Raw genomic sequence first — 17,998 nt, 5'->3', positions numbered from 1 at the left:
AAACCCATTGACCTAAAGCAGTGGTTCTCAAATTTGGCATGCCTCAGACTCATCCATCAGACTTTATGAAACACAGATTGTAGTGTTGCACCCCCAGAGTTCCTGATGCATAAGTGCAGGGTGAGGACGCAGTTCTAAAAAGTTCTGGGACAATGCTGATGCCTCTGACCCAATTACCACCCTCTGCAAACAACTGGCTTAAAACATTAGTACAAACATTTTTCCTAAGATGCTTTTCATTAGGTTTATCTGGCTCCAAGGAGAGTGCCCCAAGAAGTCAACATCCAGTAATGACAACACCCACTGCAAAGAGAATCTTCCTGCTCCTAAGACTTCATGGAAGTTCTTGGGTTATGAGCCTTGTTCTTATGTATGCCAAGAAAATAGACCAGATTTTGGCAACAGGTATCTAGTAAAGTGAAACTAGGTATAGCTTCTGCTGTAGTTTCTGGCCTTGCTTCTCTCATTTATTTGTCCTGTCAACTCCCAGAAGGCACCTGAATGAGTGTATTTGTTCTGCAGAGTCATGGGGCGGGGGAGCAGGGCTGGCTGTAGCTCAAGGCCAAGGATGAAAGCCCCTCTAAATTCTGCAAACTTGTAGCTTGAGGACAAGGTTGAAAGTGTGTGAGATGTATGTGTGTGTGCCTGTGAAAGTATAGTGTCTTTGGGGCCCCAAAAGAGGGCAATTCTAGAACTTTTCAAGATTGTCAAGAGCATCACCAAGTAGTAAGAAGTGTCCCGTGGGCTGCCCAGATCCACCTGTGCAGTAGGAGAGACAGAAGAAGCCATGGTCCCCACTGATCATGCACCAGGGCTCTCTCTGAGCAACATCTAGAGGCATGTCTGATAGCTTTGCTTCCCTAGGAGAAAATCTTGGGAGAGCTCAGACACCCTGGGGTGGTGGAGGCCCGGTGAGAAATTCCTACATTCCTGTATATTCCTTGCTACCCTGGCATGTGGGGGTTTCAAAACAATTTATAAAATCACAAGGATATAATTTTTAACTTTGTTTTTCCCAAGCTGGGCAAAGTAGTCATGCCAGCCGCAGATATGGAAGACAAGAACAAGTCTTTCATTAATATTCTTCCTCCTGAACAAGGATCATAAAACGCTCTGAAACCATACCTGTGAAATCTTATTTGACCTACTTAGAACTGTAAGGTCGATGATTCAGTCGATGCAAATCATGTCATACATTTAGAATAAGGAAACAAAGACACCAAGAGGTCACACAATTAACTTGAGGCTAGAGCTAGGGCAGAATTTCCCTATTCTCACTCTGTGCTCAGGAGTCAGGGGGTAGGACGTCAGAGGTTGCCTTTGGAAGTCGGAGCAAGATAGGTGTGGAAATCCCTTCCTCCAGTATAGCCTAAGACATCTCCTTAGGTCTGTGCATACCCATGTTTTGGTCGAAGATTTTATTTCAAAGACTTTTGATGGAATATCCAGATCCCCATAGTCTGCAAACTGCATGTCACCTCTCCAGAGCTCATCTTCCAAAGAATTAGGTATTGAGGGAGGTCTTCCAGCATGGTTCTCACAGGACCTCAGTGTGCATCAGGTTCACCTAGAGGCCTTATTAAAACAAACTGCTGGGCCTCATCCCCCAGGGTTTCTGACTCAGTAGATCCAGGGGAGGGCCTGGGAATTTGCATTTCTAACAAGCTCCCGGGTGATGCTGCTGCTGCTGCTGGGAGTCTGGGGACCACTCTTTGAGAGCCATTACAATGAGACAGTGCTTTTCAACCCTTGGTGTGTATCAGAATCACCCAAGAACTTTGAAAAATTATAAATACTGGGCTCACGCAGACCAATTAAATCAGACTCTCTGCAGGTGAAGCCCAGGCATTTAAGTTTTTAAAGTGGTCCCTAGGTGCAGCCAAGTTTGAGAACCTCTGCAATAAGGGGAACCCTATGTACAATTACAAGGTATTCAAAGCACTAGGTCAGGAGTTCTCAGAATGTGGTCCTGGATCAGCAGTATCAGTATCACCTGGCAACTCCTTAAGAATGCTTTAGGCCCCCTCACAGACCTACAGATTCAGAAACACTGGGTGGGGCCCACCAATCTGTTTTAACAAGCTCAGTAAATTAAGTAAATCTGAGGTTTGCTAACATTTGAGATCTACTACTCTAAGCTCTTGGCTTCCCTCCAAATGGCCCCCTGGAAGTTGGAGCAGTAATCATCTAGGAGCGGAAATTGAGGCCAGACCCACAGCAAGCTGGATACACCAAGTGCTCAGTCAGTAGCTGGGCTGGTGGAGGGATGAGAGAGGAGACCATTTGTAAGATTGCCAGTGAGGTACCACGGCATGGTGCCGACATCCTTTCCAGGACATCTGGCTTCTAAGCTCTGGAAGATAAGGTCTGCAAATGACTTTGTAATGAATCTCACCCCTGCACACTCAGATGCAGGTCCAGCTTCAGGCAAAATTGAGATGTAGCTAAAACCAAGCTTGGGTCTCCCCTTTGGCCTTTCCTACCCCCCTGCCCTTCACCTAGGTTCCATCCCACTATCACCAATTCTCCAACAAAGTTCTCTCATGGCTTTCATTGTGGTTAAGTTATTCCTGCCCTAGAGGATAGCCCAAATGAAATGACTAATTACACTTGAATGTGTCACCACCTCCCAAGGGTATATTCATTCCAAAAAAAGATAACTGGGGTGGGCAATGTCTAACACAGCAGAACGTGTCTTCAAAGATGGAATATTGGGCATTGACCCTTACTTGGGAAATAGATTATATCATTTAGATGATTATCTGTTTGGCATCAAGTTCCCGTGCTCCAGATTTCATACATCTCTGCCCCCTTTGCCCTCTGTATGCTAAATATAAACAATATGATAGACTGAAAAAATGGCCAAAAATTCTTCCCCTTTCATCAAGAGGTAAAGTCTATTTTTTTTTTTAAGATTTTATTTATTTATTTGAGAGAGAGAGTACAAGAGGGGGGAGCGGGAGAGGGAGAAGCAGGCTCCCCGCCAAGCAGGGAGCCCGATGCGGGACTCGATCCAGGGACTCCAGGATCATGACCTGAGCCGAAGGCAGTTGCTTAACCAACTGAGCCACCCAGGCGCCCAAGAGGTAAAGTCTATTTTAACACCTCTTGAATCTGGGTTGGCCTCGTGACTTGCTTTGGCTAATGAGACATTAGACACATAATGCAGGCAGAGACTTGAATAGCTCTTGAGCTTTGGGGCTTGCCTGTTTACTGAAACCTCCATATAAATGAGCCCAAGCTAGCAGCTTCAGAGTGAGAGGCCATGTAGAGGGGAACCAATGCACTCCAACTGCGGGTGAGATCGTCCAACCAGTCAACTTGCCAAATGGCCACAGATAGCAAGCCCAGCAGAGATTAGCTAAGCTGTCCCAAACAGAAAGACCACTCATCTGACCCCTGGGATTGTGAACTAAATAATTATGATTTGGGGCCACTAATGTATGAGTTGTTTGTTATGCAGCAAAAGCTAACTGATACACATGATTACACTAAAGACTATCTTTTTTTTTTTTTACACTAAAGACTATCTTGATCACATCTAAAGATTACCCAGAAAGAGAAATCACCTCAGAAATGTTGCCTTCCTCTGCAGCATCTTCCCTGAACATCCCTCCCCCATAGAGCCTCAGCTGCTAGGTTGGTTAGCTCTTACACGTTCTACAGAATCAGTGTTTTGATCTGCTTTGATCTTGCCACTGTAATTTCCAGTTAAGCTTCTCTACCTACCACTGCCCCCTGACTATGAAATCTTTAAGGGCAGAAACCATGTCCCAACTATCTTTGTATTTCAAGCCCTTCATTTCCTTATTTGTTGCTCTGAGCTGAACAAAATGGAATACTTGAATATGAGGAATGTGGGGAGTGAGGTAGGGAGAGTGGCCAGCAGTGGTTTGCATTATTCACAGGCTGGAGCCTAGAATCTTCCCTCAGAATCATCCACACTCACCAAACTCACAAGATCCCAGTGAACTGATGCTTATCTGGCCCAGGACCCATCAGAACATGGAAGCCTTTGTCTTGAGAGCCATAGACTATCTGCCTCTTTCACTTCATAAGAGCTCCTGGGGGAAAAAAATTATTTTATTCAAATATTCCAAAGCTATCTAATTTGCATTATTTTCCTCATTTTACCACCCATGATGGGACAAGGAGTGGCTCTGTTTATCCATAAGGGCATGTCACAAATCCAGGGCTGCCTATTTAATTCCTTTCTCCAAACACCTGTTTCCTTTAGTCACAGAGCCATAACTAATGATTAAAAAATAGCTCACCCTTCTCCAGCTATATAGGGGCCTAGCACTGTGCTCTGAGCTATATATTCATCACATTGTCCAGTCCTTACAATGCTCAGAGAAGTTATTATGATACCCATTAAACAGATGAGGACTCAGAGACATAGAGATGAAAAGATCCATGCACAAGTAGAAGAACCACATCTTTCTGATTCCAAAGTGATGTTCTTAAAACCCCAGTGATGCTGAAATGCATGATATAAATACTATATAGCTTTCATTTTGAAATCTTGTTTCTCTCACCCACCCAGGGAGCTGACTCACTTTGCAAAAGAAAGAGAGAGGTGGAAGCTTTGCCAGAGGTCGCACAGCAAGGGAAGGTGATGGTCCCTGGCTGGGCAATCTTGCATCACTGTTTGGCCTGTTCCGAAGATGGGCAGCCTGAAGTGGCCTCGGCAAAGCTGCCACCTGAGTACATAGTTAGCAGAAAGGGTCGATGGGCAGTGGCAGGCAGGCAGACAGGGACAGCAAAGAGGAAAATTAAAATAATTACAGCTCTAATTGATCAGCTCTGCTCAAGAGAAGATTAAAAGGGAAAAGGCATATTGAAGATGGCACTCGACATCCACCCTGGGCCAGGTTCCATCTGCCACTGTAGCTGGATCTGTCCACCTCCCTCCTAGCCCTCTGTCCAGCAGCTCCCAATGTGAAGCCCCATGCCACAGCCTTGATGAAAGTCATTCTTTGTGGAAGGCATCAGGCCGAGCTCCCATGAAGAACTGCTTTCACAAACAGCAGGGGAAAGCTCAGAGTAGCAGACAGTGGCCTCCCATTGGCAACCCCCCAGCATCATCGGACTGCCAACAGCATGTAGAAAGTGAGGAAGGAGATGCCAAGAGCAAGGCCAGCCCAGGGCAGGGGACTGGAGCAGCAAAGACAAGCCTGTGCCTTGTCATCCGATAACCTAGCCCCAGCAGACACAGCCAGGGCTCCAAGTGCTTCAGCCCTGGTTTCAGCTTAGCACACTTCCTGACTCGGCTTTTGGCTTCTTGTCATTTGGGAGCAGGGCCAGGGGGCAGTTTTGCCTTGTCACTGCCACCTTTATGTAGGAATGGTAGAGGAAGGGCAGAAGCAGGGACTGGGACCAGGGAGGAAATGGGAAGGCAGATTAGGAGGGAGTAGTAGCAGCCCCGGCACTTGCCAAGTCCATCTGTTTACATGAAGCCTGAGCAAGGTCAGGAGAAAGACAGGAGGCAGGGAATAGGAAAAACCCTCCAGGTTGCCCTTCCCCTGTACATGACAAGTGATCACACCTAGAAGAAAGACAACGTTGGATACTCATTCCTTATATTGGGGCTCACTTTTGCCTTGTGACATGATGCAAAGGAGAACCAAATAATCAAACATCAGAGATGCCAGGGTTCACTTTATATTATAGGAGCTGCAGCAAGAATCCGCACAGTGTTCTAAAGAGGGAATGGTGGGTCAGGATGTCAGGGCAAGGGGGTCAGACATTCATCCACCATGGGGGATCTGAAAGTGGAGGGAAACCAAAACACTCTTCTTTCCTCACTGCCAAATTTAAGCCAGTGTTTCTCAAACTGGAATTCCCATACCAATCACTCGAAGCTGCTTTTAAAATGTGGATTGTAATAGAGAAGGGGGTGGGGTGAGGCCTGACACTCTGCATTTCCAACAAGCTCTCACGTGGTGCTGATGCTGCTTTTCCATGGATCACAGTTGGAGTAACAAAAGTCTAAGCTGTTTGAGAAACAGATAAAAGAACCTAGGTGAAGATCAATGCTAACATGGTTTTGGAGACCGTGGCTGGACACAAGTCTAAATTGGTCTCTATACCTCTTTCTCCCTTCTCCTCCACCAACTGAATTAAGGATGGCTGTGCCTTCAGCACAGGGACATCCTGATTTATCCAGGGTCCTAGCAGGAGAAAATAGAACAAGAGAGCTGAGCCTTGGCTAGGCCTGTCAGGAGCAAATCTTTTTTTTTTTTTTTTAAAGATGTTATTTATTTGAGAGAGAGAATGAGATAGAGAGAGAACATGAGAGGGGGAGGGTCAGAGGGAGAAGCAGACTCCCTGCTGAGCAGGGAGCCCGATGCGGGACTCGATCCTGGGACTCCAGGATCATGACCTGAGCTGAAGGCAGTCGCTTAACCAACTGAGCCACCCAGGCGCCCAGTCAGGAGCAAATCTTATTTGGTCTTCTTTATCAGTCAGGATAAAGTAGGCTATGCTACAGCAACAAACAACCCACGAGTCTCAGTGGCTTAAGAAACAAATGTTTCCTTCCCACTCACATAAAACCTGCTGTGGCTATGGGTGACTCTCTAAGGATTTTCAGAATTCCAAGTTGGTTTCCATCTTCTGGCACCTCCACATTGACCCGGGCTCTCATGATCTCCATGACAGGAGGAATGGGCTGGAGAGCCAAACACTGGCAATGAAATGCTTTCATCTGGAAACAACATGTGTCACTTTTGTTTACATTTCATTGGCCAAAACAAGTCGCACAGGGAAAAGCAGATAAGAACGAGGAGATAAAAGGACAAAATGAACTCACTTTCTTCTGGGGAGAGAAGGAAGTAGAAACTTTCTGGCTGCATCCCAACCCCCCAACAGTTTGTTTTGAAGATGACCCATGTTTTTATAAGGAAGCATTTTTTATAAAATTATATTTTTACATGTTACATATTCTAATATAAGTCTCCTTTTGGAGGAACCTGGTATAACTTTTGTATTCTGGATTTTTCATGTGTTCCTAGGTTCTAATCGGAGGAGCCCAGACCAAGGATCCAGGGACCTCATTTCTAGTTCAGACTCTTCTAGTTCTGTTACATTAGACAACTGATCTTCCTTTTTTTCTGTAAAATTGCACTATATGGAAACTAGGGTAGTTAAAAAGATCCAATGGAATAAAAGGTTTGATGGTAAAAGTGCAAATGTGCCAGGCTATTGTTATATGCATACATCTGTCATAAGAAATCTCCTTAGTCTTTCTCTAACACTCTATATGAGAATACTAGAAAGTCTCCTCATTTATTTTTGAACGAATTCTGGTTTTTCCAGGGCCTATCTCCTGAGTCTTCTCAGGACAATCTTTAGACATTCCATGGCTCTATAGCAGTGTGGTCTCTTCCTCTCTCCTTCCAGCTCAGGGACAGAGCAAGAGATGGGCCGAAGCTCAGAGGCTGAATGCAACAGGCTGTGTTCTTAACCTTGCCATAGCTAAAATTCTAATAGCTTACTTTAGGTCCTTTAAAAACACCTAGAGTCAAAACCAACATGGCACAATGTAAAATGTTCATACCTTAATCTGATAAAGGAAGTTTATTTATTTATTTTATTTTTAAAGATTTTCTTTTTAAGTAATCTCTACACCCAACATGGGGCTCAAGCTTACAGCCCTATGATCAAGAGTCCCATGCTCTGGGAACTGAACCAGTCGGGTGCCCCTGATAGAATATTTAATAACAAAGCAAAAGCATATCAAAAGCCATCAACACATTGTCCTTAATGGTGAAATGATGAATGCTTTCTTTGGGAATGGAAACGCCTCAGAAAAAAAGGCCAATAAAAGACATTAGAGACAAAGCATGAAATTTTATTGAGAGAAATTAAAGAATACACAAATAAATGGGTTTGTAAGACAATACTGTAAAGATGTAATTCTAAATTAATCTATAGACTTGTAATGTCAAACAATACTCCAACTGCCTGTATGTGTGTCAAAATTTACAAGCTGATTTTACAATTATAAATGAATTCAAAGGACCAAAAAGCCAAACCAACATTGAACAAGAGGAATAATGTTGGATGATTTACTCTCCCAGATATCAAAAATTATTATGAGCTTACAGTAAATAAGTAAACAAGAGTAGACTGAGCAGTGGAGCTGAATACAGATTTGTCCATGCATAGACTGACACTTGATTTATGACAAAATTTGCAGTACAAAGCAGTGAAAAACAATGGACTTTTTGTTAAATGATACTGGATCAACCAAATATCCACATGGAAGAAAATTAGGCTTTTAGGTGAAATATTTATGTCCATATGGAAACAGTGAATCAATTAATCAATGCCACATGGATTGTAGATCTAAATGAGAAAAGCAAAGTAATAAAACTGCTCAAAAACACATAAAGAATATCTTCACAACCTTAGACTAGGCCAAGATTGTCTTAAGGATGTACAAAAATCACTAATCATAAGGGAAAAAAGTTGTCAAACTGACTACATTAAAATTAGGAGCTTCTGTTTATCAAAAGACATCATTAAGAGAGTGAAAAGTCACAGACTGGAAGAAGATATTTTGGACACATAGAACTGATAAGGAACTCATATTCAAACTATGTAAAGGGCTCCTACAAATCATTCAGTAAAAAACAGAAAACTCAACGGGAAAATGGGCAAAATATTTGAGTATGCACTTAGGAGGATATGCAAACAATCAGTAAATACATGAAAAAGTAAATACACATTAACCTCATTAACCAGCAAGAGACTGCAAACCAAAACCACAAAATGATATCACTACACACACTCCAGAATGGTTAAAAAATTTTTTAAGATTGTATTTATTTATTTGTCAGAGAGAAAGAGAGCGAACAAGCAGGGGGAGTGGCAGGCAGAGGGAGAAGCAGGCTTCCTGCTAAGCAAGGTTCCCAATGCAGGACTCGGTCCCATGACTCTGGGATCATGACCTGAGCTGAAGGCAGACGCTTAACTGATTGAATCACCCAGGTGTTCCCAGAATGGTTAAAATTTTAAAGACTGATAATACCAAGGGTTGAGAAGGATATAGAACAATCAAAACTGGTGAGAGAATAAACTGGCACACCCATTTTGGAAGATTATTAGAAGGATCCATTAAAGTTGAACATATATTTACCCATGACCCAGCAATTCCATGTGCACTAAAAAATATGAAGAATACTCACAACAGCATTATTTGTAATAGCACCAACCTGGTAACAATACAAATGTCCATAAACAGTGAAATGGATAAGTAATAATGTTGTATACATGCAATAAAATACCATGTAGCAATTAAAATGATCTACATAGCAATATGCATGACTCTCACAAACATAATGTGTACTGAAAAAAAAACAACCACAGAAGACTGTATATTGTATGACACATGATATGTGATCAAACAGGGAAGACTGATTGTGATGTTATAGTTCTGGATAATAGTTACCTTCAGGGAGAAAGGAGGAAGAGAAAGTGATGGGATAGGGTATGAGGGGGCATTGGCAGTGCTGATAATATTCTATGTCTGGACCTGGGTGTCAGATATCCAAATGTCATCATTTTGTAATGATTAATTATGCCAAACATTTACCTTTTCTGCACTTTTCTGTAATCATATTATACTTCAATAAAATATTTATTATTAAACATTTTAAATTAAGTTGTTAAGTCACATGTCCCCTAGTGGATTTAGGAATGAGGGAGAATCAATAATCTATAAGACAATGTCTCTAAGGAATTTCTTATAATGAAGAGAGGACAAGATGTGCAAAATAGTTGGGAAAATAGTTATTTTCTTCAAAAGGAGTAAAGATTTGCAAGCTTTTGTGATGGTTATTATTTGTGCAAAGATAATAATTATCTTATCCACTGAAAGAAGGTTCACTGGGCCAAAGAATAAAGTTCATTATTCTCTAACAAAAAAGACTTAGAAAGGTGACTGACTCCTTGCATATTTTCCTTTAGAAAGGTTCATATGAGGATACCACTGGACTTGCCAAGAGTGGAATGAATGGGATGACTTTGAATCCCCTAGAAGAACCATAATTAATTGCTAGCTCTCCTGTCTTAGAATCCAGTGTTTCTCAAAGGCATCCCTCTGTCCATTTAATATCCAGCACACAACTTCGGGCCTTTATTTATACTGACTAACCTAAGAGCACCATCTGTCACTCATCAGGCTGTCCCTAGGCTGAGATTCCCGCAGAGGAACTGCGGAGGGCCGAGCTGAGACACCCTTTGTACTTCTGCCAGGACTGATATGTCTGTGAGGACTGAGGACCAACGTGCACATGGCCATGAATCCTGTCTTCTCAAGTCCTTGAGTTTTACAGAACCTGTTGTGTGGAATCAGGATCTGGGATGATAAATTGAGCAGAACCACTCTTGCCATTCCCAGCAAGTCATCATAGATGGAGGTCACAAATGGGAGTGTCTTGATACTGTTTTTGTGAATAACAATGCTTCAAATATCTGGAGTACCATTCCTCTAGGGCACTCAAAATGCTTCCCACTTGGTGCTTTCATGAGCTGTTATAGCACTTAGCTCTTCAGGTTTCTCAGACACCAAAGAGGAAACATTTCCAAGAAACCAACTTAGGGTGAAAATTACCGGTATTGTTAAATACACAGGTAAGTACTCCTGAAACTCTTGCCAAACATGGTCCCACAAACAGCAAAAATATACTTTCAAACACTCATCAAAATGAGAGTTCAACAGCAGACTTCATTCTAATCATGTCAGTAAGAAGCCAACCCAAATCTTGCTCTAAAGAGGAAAGATGTCACACTCCAGTTCCCGGGCAACTGCTTATTTTAGGGGCCTTGTTATTTCTCCCCTGGCCCACTGCAGCAGCCTGGTAATGGACCTAATACCAGTGCTGTCCAGTAGAACTTCCCAGAATGTTGGAAACATTCTCTATCTACACCATCCAACATGGAAGCCAAGCTACGATGAGGGAGAACTAGGAATGTGGCTCCTGTGTTTGCAAATTGAGTTTTATTAATTTTATTATGTGTCCATGGCTGCTGTATTGGACAGCACAGCTATAGCCCCTCCACAGCTCCCCCAGCTGATGTCTTCAGACACAGGGCTCCAGGGGTGAGGCAAGTGACAAAATGCACAAAAGGAGAGAGCAAATGTTGTAGAAAACTAGAATATTATGGCCTAGCACTCATGAATCTCCTCTTCTCCTCTTTTCTCTTAAAGAATTTTTCAAAACCTGAATAATTTTTATAATGTATCTGTCATGAAAAAAAATATTAAAAACAAAATATCTTCAAACCAAACCAACCCTTCCACTGGCTGGCCCTATCCCATCTGTGGGCCACCAGTCTGCAATCTCTATTCTTCCAAAGAGTAGATATATCCTTGTTCATCTCTGCTACAAAAATCATTCTCCAGCACCTGTAAATAAAGCACAGACTCCCCAACTGCCACTTGAGGCCTTCTCCATTGTGGCCTTGGCCTCTCCCAGTTTCCCACATGCCTGGCCATGTACTTGTGTTGGATTGATCTTGGGATTAGTTCTGTACTTTACCCTCTGGAAGGGTCTTCAATTTCCCTAACCCTTAAATAAAACTCATCTCTTCCTGGGGAGCCTGGGTGGCTCAGTCGTTAAGTGTCTGCCTTTGGCTCAGGTCATGATCCCAGGGTCCTGGGATAGAGCCCCGCATCAGGCTCCCTGCTCTGCGGGAAGCCTACTTCTTCCTCTCCCACTCCCCCTGCTTGTGTTCCCTCTCTCACTGTCTCTCTCTCTTTCAAATGAATAAATAAAATCTTTAAAAAAAAAAAAAAAAAAACCTCATCTCTCCCTCTCCTATGATGTTCACTGTCTGCCTTACCACAGAGATAGGAGTCAACACTCATGCCTCCTGACTAGGTGTTAGCCTCTGGAAACCATCCTTCTACAGCCCTAGTTAAGGCTGAGCCTGGCCTGTAGAAAATACTTCATGGATGTTTGTCAAAGTCAGACGAATTGAACAGGGATTCCTTCCATAACCTTCCGTTGCATTTTCCAAAGCTCCACAGACACCTTAAATACTTGGTATATTCTGGAATGAACAGGCAATTCACACAGGGAAAAACAACAAAGCTAACTTAAAAAGAAGGAGCATCTTGTTTGAGTTCTTGGTCACATGGTAGCACAATCCTTGGCCCAGAAGGAAAGAAATCACATCCTAATCAACCACCAAGAAGATAACAAAACCATCAGTCAATATGTAATACCACCCCAGAAAAAGTATATAACATTGTTAGTGATTTTTCCAGAGTAAAAGAATAAAGAATAATTCCAGAGAGAGTTTTATTCTTCCTATTTTTAAAACGTTTTTAATAAAAATGTTATTTCCACTTATAAAAACAAGCATGATTATTGAAAAAAAGGAAAAGAAAATGGCAGAAGTAAAAAACACTCACTGATAATCCCATTATCCCTAAAATAATAATACATGCATTATGCTTTTTTATATGTTTCTGGTTTTTTTGTTTTGTTTTCTGCCAGTATTTAGTATTCCATTTTTAAATTATCATTATAATAGAATTCTTACTATTATTATACACATAAACATAATTTTACTTTTTATAATATTCCCTCAAGTGTATATACTATTAACCACTCCTCTTCCATTGGTGATTAAATTATTTACAATTTGCATTCCTATAAATAAACTTGAGGAATCTCATCATGCATACAGCTTTTTCCATATTTAGAATTATTTAAAAAGATTTTAAAAAGAGAATTTCTGGGGCAGATTTTGAATATTTTAATGATTCTTATATACAGTACTAAATTCACCATCTTTAGGTTAAGATCTCAGATAGGGAAGCAAATTTAATAAGAGGAAGGGAGTATTGACTAGCACAGTCTTTCTTGTGAAATGAGATGCCTGATCTTATGGCAATATTGCATGCTGTGGTGGATTGCAAAGACAACCACAAATTCTCTCCACCCTTATTTCCATGTTTCTCTGCAATGTGATTCTGAAGCTCCTCCCATCAAGACATGGGGTCTATTTCCCTTCCTCTTGAATCTGGACTTTGCCACATGACCTGGCTTTATTGATGGACATCAGTACACATGACACAACAGAGGCTTGTGACGGATGTGCTGGCTGGAGTCTTGCCCTCTGGCTGCCTTTAGAACTGAGCCACTATGTGAAGAAGTCTGGGATAAAAGACATTGAATAGAGATGAGGTGTGCCATCTGAGTTCTAAGACCAACAAACCTGTTGATTTCCAGGCACATAAGTGAGGCCATCCTAGACCATCCAGCTCCCAGCCAGCCACAAATACATAAAAGAGCCCAGCAAATATTAATGAAACCATCCAGACAAGCCAAAGAATCATGGACCTAAATAAAATTGTTTTTAGGCCACTAAGTTCAGAGGTAGTTTGTTATGCAGCCTAAGCTAATTAAAACACATGTAGAGTCTAAACAGAAAGAAATAATACTCAGGACACCTGTATCACCAAGACAATACAAAACAATTTCTCCATTTAGATACCCATGAGGCCCCAACCTCACAGCCAGTAGCACCCAGCTCCTTGCTATGTGACAATATGTCCTTACTATGTTTCATATACCAACAGATTTATTTTTAATAGGGTCTAAGCAATTCTGATAACTGCTTCTCCCCTACAAACAGTATTTTCCCTTCAAAAGCATGACCTTTCATGTTGTAAATCTCAGTTTCATATATAACAAAAGCCTCTGTTTTCCACTCACTTTAAAAAGAGTCTTCTTACCTGTGAGAAGAAAGGGACAAAGAGGTGTATAGAATCATAACTTGAACCCATTCAACAAAACTCTGGCCCACACCCTTGAACACAGATAGCACACCATCTCTTTCCTCCCCAGCCTCCCACCAACCACCAGATACTGTGAGCCAAAGGAACCTATTATGTTATAAAGGGGAAGGAAGAAGTATGGTTTGGGAATGGGGCAAATCTAGGCAACATGCCATACGGTAGAAACCATATTGCAGAATTTATTAATTTCTCAAGATATCACTACAAAGAATGTTGGGCTTGCTGTTTCCTCATGAGATCCCAGAAAGCTGCCCCTTTACATCTGGGTGGGAAGGGCCTTCAAATGGGTTCTGTTATAATGGAAAGAGGCCATAGAGCTGCCTGCCTGTGAACACCAGCTATAAAGGAAAGTCTCCTGTCCAGTTGGCCATATCTCGCATAGGCTAGCAGCAGGAGACCTGGTGATTTGGCTGAGAGTTACCTTTCCTATAGCCCAAAGAACAGCCAGTGTCCTCCCTGGAACCTGGCAGTACTCCTGGAGATTAACTGGAGTCCAAGAACCAGCTCTTATTTAAAGGCTTTGTGACCTGAGGCAAGTCACTTAAAAGCAGAGTCCATCTCCTTCACCATTTCACTGATTTCCCTAGGCAGTTGAGAAAGGACAGAGACAATTTTCAAATGCAGAATGTTAAGCCAGTTTTGCACTAATCTAGACAATTAGCAAGGGTAGTGCTGAGCAGATTCTATGTCTTAAATCTTTCATCAGATTCCAAAAGCCTCCAAACTCTTTACCATAAAATTTTGTTGTATGGGAGATTGCAACATAAAATATATGGCCAATTTTAGATGTTGTATGTTGAGATTTTGCTTTAATGGGGATTTTGCTATCTTTGTTCTGCAATAATTTGTTGAGCTACAAAATATGGAATATAGCTTCTGAGAAGCTCTAAGACGTGTATATTTCAGAATCCATGTTAATCAATGGTTCACAGTTGTTAATCGGCTCTATAATAATATTGCAGAAGACACCCAAATCTTCCCATCCTTTTTATCAGACCTCCATTCCAATTCTTCATGTTCATGTTCCCTAAATTCTGGCCAGGGACATCCACTCACAAAATTTTAATACCAATTGTCTTAGTTCTCTACTGCTGTCATAACAAGTTACCATGAACTTAGTGACTTAAAACAACACACAGTTATTATCTGCTTGTCCTGTGGGTCAGAAGTCCAACACGGGTCTCACTGAGCTAAAATCAAGATGTTGACAGGGCTGTCTTCCCTTCTGTAAGATCTTGGGGAGAATCCATTTCCTTGCCTTTCCACCTTCTGGAAGTCACCCACATTCCTTGGCTTATGGGCCCTCCCTCCATCTTAAAACTAGCAACACTGCCTCTCTGACACTTCCTCCATCATCGTATTTCTTTCTGACCACAACTGAGAAGGATCCTCTGCTTTTAAGGAATCATGTGTTTAGATTGGTTCTACCTGAACAATCTAGGATATTTCCCCATCTCAAGACACTTAACTTTAACCACATCTGCAAAGTCCCTTTTGCCTTGTAATGTAACATTTCCACAGGTTCTTAGGGTTAGAAATCTAATCCTCAAATTAGGAACAGGATTTGTGGGGCCATCATTCTGCCTTCCACATTCTCCTTTTGATTATGCCTCTTTGGCTCATGTCTTCTCCTGAATCCCCTACAACTACTCTCCATCTATAGAGCTTTAAGCAAACCTGTTAGTACCCCAGGTGCCTTCTCCTTCGGAAAGCTTTCCCCACTCAGTCCAAAAGGACATATTATCTCCTCTGAACTCCTTTTAGTACCTTTCTGCTCGAATCCCTTGGCAATAACCATTTTTAGTTACCTTTCTAACTCTACATTTCTTGATTCTCCAACTTGTCATTGGGAGCCCTCCCATCCTACCAAAGAGAGGAGGACATATATGTGAATATTGCAAAGACCCCAAACTCTGCATTATGCAATTTTTAGAGCCCTGTAATATTTGGAAATCGTAACTGCTTAATTGATCAATCAAAACTACTTAATGCTAAATATACTTAAATGTACAAGGCAACCTAAAAAAAAAAGACCGACGAAGTTTGTAATAACTTGAGAAATATCTGTTTGGAATCAAGAGACATTGTAGGAGAAAGCAGTGCACCAGCTTGAGCTCATAAAGCAGTATGGTGTTGAAGAAGGTTTTTTTTTGTTTTTTGTTTTTAAAGATTTTATTTATTTATTTGACAGAGAGAGACACAGCGAGAGAGGGAACACAAGCAGGGGGAGTGGGAGAGGGAGAAGCAGGCTTCCCGCGGAGCAGGGAGCCCGATGCGGGGCTCAATCCCAGGACCCTGGGATCATGACCTGAGCCGAAGGCAGACGCTTAACAACTGAGCCACCCAGGTGCCCCCAAAGAGGGTTTTTATAGATCACAGAAACCCCTTCTCCCCAACCTGTGGAGACGCTCAGTATCATCTTCCCCGAAGATTTATATTCTTTATAAAATCCTTCTGGCAGACAGCACCTCCAGTTTCTGTCCTCCATTCCAGACTTCCTGGTAACCAAGGCTTCATCCCATTTAAGGATCCTAAGCTGACTTAAATCCAGCAAACTACATAAAAAATCTAGCTCCCAATTAAGGTTATAAAATATGTTGGGCAAATAGGATGTGAAAAAGAGGGATTAGAAGGGCCCAAAACAACTTGCTGGACAATGGAGGAATGCAGGGCAGGTGTCTGTCTATGTGGGTTTCTGAGATATCAGGTGGTCTGGTCTCTGGAGTACCCATAAGTCCCTAGGGAAAGTGAGGCTAGGGGAAAATTCTGACATGTTCCCATTTCCCAGCATCATTTCTTCTACTTGGCTTTAAAAGGCTATACTTACTACAGGTTATCATTGAAAATGCAGCTTCCCTTGGGAAACAAGGCTGTGCTGCCTGGGGGCAGAATGGCTATGTTCTGTGTGTGTGTGACTCTGATGGAGAGAGTATATAAAGCTGCTTCTGCAGAGCTTCAAAGGATGGACCTAGAATCAGTGGGCAGAAGAAATAGGAACTTCAGCTTAATGATAGGAAGACATTTTTTAAGAGTCAGAAATGTCCTCAAATGAAGTGGGCTACCTCTGGACAGGTTACTGTGTATCTGACTGTTGCACAGAAGATGGCATTTGATGCCATCGTCTTCTTTTAGGCCTTGATCAAAGGGATCATTGCTTTGGAGGGGACGAGACACAACTGTAGGAAGCCTGGAAAACACAGGCTTGGGGTGAACTGAAGATGCCTTGAGTTTGAGACAGTGCCATGGACCCGCTGGCATCTCCAAAGAAAAGTAGAGTATAAGGGAGTGGCTGGCTACAAAGGTCTTGATTGTGGTGTTCTGAACTTCAGGGCTGGGCCACCAACACTTGCACCCAGTGATGTCAGGATTGGAGAACAGACTCCCCTCCCCATGAGAGGACTAGCATCCTACTGCAAGGGGAAACACACTTCACTGATAGAATTCTCAAAGGCTCTTAGACAGTGCCAGCTAACGGCTGTAGCAGACCAGAGATGGATGTGGAAGTAGGGAAGGAGATGTAATCAGTGCCAGCAGACAGCGGTCCTGTTTAAGACACCGCTGACCAAGGCTGCTTTAATGAGGGAAACCTCACCAGCAGAAGCTGAGAGGCCACAGGATGCCCATAAAGAAGACCCTAGAGGAAAATCTCCAAAGGATCTTGCTACCCCCAGCAATGGATTTTTGTTTGTCTGGTTTTTTTTACTTGAAAAATAGTTTTTCTTGGGTAAAGATGCCACTTCCTTGAATGAAATTTGGGCTGATTATCTACTGCCTAACATAAATCATATCCATTAATATGTGCAGAGTGACTTAAGGCATATTGTAAGTGCTCAATAATTGTTATCTAACACTGTGATTACATTCATCCTGAGGGAGAAGAGGCACAACTGCAAATACCCTGAAAAACACATATTTAAGGAACCTACTTATTTTTTTTATATGTATCCTTTCATAGATCATTAAGAGAATCCTTGTCCTTTTCCATCTCAAATAAGGCAAAGGTAAGATATAATTGTATTTCACTGTGAGCTTGTGATTTCTATTCCTTGGGGTGGAAGAGAGAGGGTGTTGGAGGGAGCAAGAGAGAGACATACTTTCAGCTTGGTCCCCCCTCCCCCATGGACTTGGCCTCAGGCTGTGTGTAAGGGATCTCTTCTCAGTCCCAAACACTGAGGGATC

Source organism: Mirounga angustirostris, unplaced genomic scaffold, assembly GCF_029215605.1.
Source record: "Mirounga angustirostris isolate CCGP_5_RB_7025 unplaced genomic scaffold, mMirAng1.0.hap1 SCAF_10, whole genome shotgun sequence".
Taxonomy (NCBI): domain Eukaryota; kingdom Metazoa; phylum Chordata; class Mammalia; order Carnivora; family Phocidae; genus Mirounga; species Mirounga angustirostris.
The sequence above is the reverse complement of the archived record's forward strand: the minus strand, read 5'-3'. Positions refer to the sequence as shown.